Source organism: Emys orbicularis, chromosome 1, assembly GCF_028017835.1.
Source record: "Emys orbicularis isolate rEmyOrb1 chromosome 1, rEmyOrb1.hap1, whole genome shotgun sequence".
In the NCBI taxonomy this organism is placed as follows: domain Eukaryota; kingdom Metazoa; phylum Chordata; order Testudines; family Emydidae; genus Emys; species Emys orbicularis.
In genome coordinates, this window is record NC_088683.1 from 103,923,921 (window position 1) to 103,928,626 (window position 4,706).

A 4,706-nucleotide genomic window follows, 5' to 3' on the forward strand; every position below is an offset into this window, starting at 1 on the left:
AGGTTGGACAAGAAACGCTTGAAGTTCCAGCCACCAAACACAGAAAGTGCTTATTACCAAAAATACACAAATCATAGTTAAAGGACAGATGCAGACACTGCGCCTAACAAACATTTACTATTAGTCTCCTTATATTTTTATTACTCTTTAGAATCTTATTACTTGATGAAAACTGGCTCAAGTATGGTATTATTTATTAGCCTAGAGGAATAATTTTCCCAGTAAGCTGGATCCTTTTGATGGGTTGTTTACACAGCATATTTTGCACAATATGTTCTGAATTGCTAACATGTGCCTTCTCTAGCTTCAGCATTTTAACAGCTATGTGGAATGGAGCTGGGAAGCCTTTAAAAAGCACTAGTTAAAAAAAAAATTTCCCCCTCCAAAAAGATAAAGCCTGCGCGCTGCATCCTGAAGCAGCTGAGGAGAGTCTCTTGTTCAGCATGAGAGCAGCCCTGCCCTGGCGAAGTGAAATGTAGTTTCCAGTTCTAGACACGCCCGGTCTCCTCTTCTTTAAGGAAAGAAAAGCCTCTTCTCCCTGAGTCTGAACCTAAGAACAGCTTCCCAGTCCTGCCTCCCTTCCAGACCCTACTCCTCTGTCCTCGGATCCTACCTACCGCCCCCGGCCCCTCCCACCTCCCAACCACTCCTGCCATTACCCCCACCTACCCCCTCCCCTGTCCCGCCAGTTCCCTCCTCCGCGCCGCCCTCACCTCGGCTGCCCGCGCTGCTGGCCGTGGAGTTCCCGCAGCCCATGGCCCGGCGGGCGCCGCGGGGGACCGGGGCAGGCGGCGGGAGCCCGGCCGGGGGATGGAGCCAGGGAGGCGGCAGCAGCAGGCTGCCCAGGGGTCGCGCTGCGCCCGGTGCCGATGCGGCGGGCTCGGGAAGGAGGATGCGGGGGCGGCGGGGACGACACGGGGACTCACCTCCCCGCCCATCGCCTGGGTAACGGCGGAGACCAATCAGCGCTGCCGGCAGCTCGGCTGGCCCTGAGGGGAGCGGGACCCCCCAGGGGGCTAGAGGCAGGGGGCGATGCACCCGGCCTCCGGCCTGCCCAGGTGTCTCCTCCCTGGCAGCTCCAGCTCCCCCTGGCTCTCTGCTTCGCCTTCCTCTCCCTCTGCCCCGCAGCCCAGCCGCCACCGCCTCCCGCGGGGCACTGTGCCCTGCTCCTAGCTGTAGGGTGTGCGGGGGGATCCAGTCCCCTCCACTCTCATCCTCACTTCTGCCCTCTGCAGTGCCCACCTCCATGAGACTACAGACTTTACTGGCAGGGAAGGTGCTGGGTGACACCCCTGCTCTTCCACCTGGCGTGACAGAATGAGGTTGGGAAGGAGGTGAGCCCACCTGGCAGAAGGATGATGTCCTTTGTTCAAAGTTTGTGCAAATCTGACAGATGTGTTGCCTTGAAATCCTGCGGATTGCTCACACTACTCAGTCTCCCAGGGCCGACCTGCCATCACACACCCTGTGATCATTAAGCCACTGTGCAAAGATTAGAGAGGGAGATCTAGCCATCTGCTAATAAAAGCCTTATGGAAAAACAAAACCACAGATTTCTTGGGTACCATGAGAAATTCTGATCCCTTTCCAATTAAAATATGTCCACTGTAGCATAGGTGATATGCCTGCCAATCAGCTACCCTCAAGGTAATATATCTGTGTGCAATGTTCTATTTAGACATTTATTCTATGGCCATTGCTGTAGTATCTGAGTAATATGGAGCCTGTCTCCTCATCTGAGAAACAGCTTCAGATAAGATGATGTGTCCTTATATCTCTGAATACTTTCCCCATTTTTCTAATGTATGCATTGAGAACTTTTAACTTTGAGATACAATTAAATACATAGGTTTATGTAAATCCTGTTCAGTCTGACCCCCAACAATATGCAGAAAACAATGTAGCTTCACATATTCTACAAATATGTAGTGTGACTCATGCAATTCCATGGTATGCCTCAGTCCAATATCCATTCAGTGCAAGTGGACACTTGTAACTATAATAAAACACAAAATTCAGCTTAACTTTACAAGCTTTCTTTTGACAGCATTTCTAGTTTTATAGCAGTTTATATACAACATAAAGTCCTCTTGCTTTGATTAAAAGCACAGATTTACTTTCCCTAACAAATCCCACTAGCCAAGACAATAGAAAGCTGCAAGATGATTTTTGAAAAGTCTGCAAGTGATTTTTTTTATCCCAAAATCTGCATTGTTCCCACAGGGAGTTTTATTTTCTATTTTCTTTGCTACTTGGCCCTACTTCCATACAGAGCAGTTGAGCATTTCCAGAATTTACAGCCATAATCCTGTATAATCCTTTCAAATGAAAGGAAAGTGAGAATGTGAGAGATCCTCCAGTGCAGCTGGATGTAACACACTAGCTGAATGTTCCTGCTACAACAAATCAGCACTGAAAGAATTGACAATACTGCCATTTAAGTGCTCATAAGCAGGTTTCAACTCCGCCAGTGCCGGTCCCAAGCCCAGATCAAAAAGGAGGAGGGTTGGTCGATGGGGCGGGCTTCCTGTCACTGTAAAAAAAAAAGTTCTAGCTACAGCCACTACTCACATCAACCACATAAACCAAAAATCATGGCCTGAGGAGGATGGAAAGCATTCAGATGTGCATATGACAGTGGATGATCAAATCCATTGGGAAGTCACCCCCTCCATGGTCCAAATTCTGACAGCCAAAAAGAATACATCCATAGCTACCTGGAATGTACGAACTCTAAAAAGTGCAGGAAAATTGGCACAGGTAATCAAAGAAATTGATAGATATAAAATTGACATCCTAGGACTTTGTGAAGTTAGATAGAAAGATCAAAGTATGATAACATCTGCAAAAAAAACAATGATATATTCAGGTGGAACCAAACATGAGAGAGGTGTAGGAATCATCACAAATAGCACTGCAAAGAAATTACACGTGAATTGGCAGCCGATATCAGATAAGCTACTAGCAGCTAGATTCCACTCTCGGCACATTAAGTGCACCATAGTCCAAGCATATGCTCCAACAAATGATGCAGATGAAGAGGACAGAGATTCTATACAGAATTGAATGATGTAATGAAAGAAATAGCAAACCACGATCTTGTCCTGCTTATGGGAGATTTTAATGCCCAGATTGGAAATGAAAGAAGAGGTTGGGAAACAATCATCGGCCCACATACAAATGGAACTGTCATAACTATAAAGGGAAGGGTAACAGCTCTCCTGTGTACAGTACTAAAATCCCTCCTGGCCAGAGACTCCAAAATCCTTTTACCTGTAAAGGGTTAAGAAGCTCGGGTAACCTGGCTGACACCTGACCCAAAGGACCAATAAGGGGACAAGATACTTTCAAATCTTGGGGGGGGAGAAAGGCTTGTGTGTGTGCTCTTTGTTTTAAGGGGTTGTTCGCTCTTGGGACTGAGAGGGACCAGCCATCAATCCAGGTTCTCCCCATCTTTCTAAACAAGTCTCTCATATTTCAAACTTGTAAGTAAAAAAGCCAGGCAAGGCGTCTTAGTTTTACTTTGTTTTCTCAACTTGCAAATGTACCTTTTACTAGAGTGTTTATCTTTGTTTGCTGTACTTTGAACCTAAGACAGAGGGGGTCCTCTGAGCTCTTTAAGTTTGATTACCCTGTAAAGTTATTTTCCATACTGATTTTACAGAGATGATTTTTACTTTTTTCTTTAATTAAAAGCCTTCTTTTTAAGAACCTGATTGATTTCTCCTTGTTTTAAGATCCAAGGGGGTTTGGATCTGTATTCACCAGGAGTTGGTGAAAGGAAGGAGGGGGGAAGGGTCAATTTCTCCTTGTTTTAAGATCCAAGGAGTTTGGATCTGTATTCACCAGGGAATTGGTGAGAGGTTTCTAAAAGCTTCCCAGGGTAGGGAATGGTGGCAGCGGACCAGAACTAAGCTGGTAGTTAAGCTTAGAAGTCCTCATGCAGGCCCCCACACTTGTACCCTAAAGTTCAAAGTGGGGATACAGCCTTGACATGGTGGCACAGCGGTGGAGATCGTTTTAAACCCAAAAGCCAGTAAGATTTTTTTTTTCCCCTTCTAGCTGCTTGGAAAGCAGAGCTGAAGGTAGATGCATATCTTATCTCTCCTTGCCTGAAGGCAGAGGTGTTAAGTTTTTTTTAACAAGGTCCTTTGTTAAGAGAAGGGTTCAAAGCGAGCAAACTTTGACTGGTAAAGACAATTTACAAGCTGAATTGTTTTTTTTTCTTTTTACATCCTCGTGAATAGCTAGTTAGAAAGTCTCTGTTAACTCAGCAGCAGCCAGAGCTGAGTACATCCCAGTTTCAGTCAACTGCAGAGGGGTGTGACCCAGCACAAGAAAACAGGAAAATGACTACCAAAGAAGTAGCTAACAAAATAGAACTGGCCAAACTAGAAGCAGAAGAAAATGAAAGAAAACATCAGAGACTGCTTCAAATTAAAAAACTTGAAACAGAGGCCCATGAAAGAGAAGAAAAAGCCAAAGAGGAGGCCCACAAGAGAGAGATGGAGCTGGAAAAAGCCAAAGAGGAGGCGAGAGAAAAAGAAAGGAAGCATGAACTGGAAGTAGCAAGTGCTAAGCAGGATGCATCAGACCATCCTAGCAACTCCTCTCCAGGTACCACTTCCCATCCCAGGAAATTCCCCACCTACAAGGCAGGCGATGATACTGAGGCCTTCTTAGAAAATTTTGAAAGGGCCTGCCTT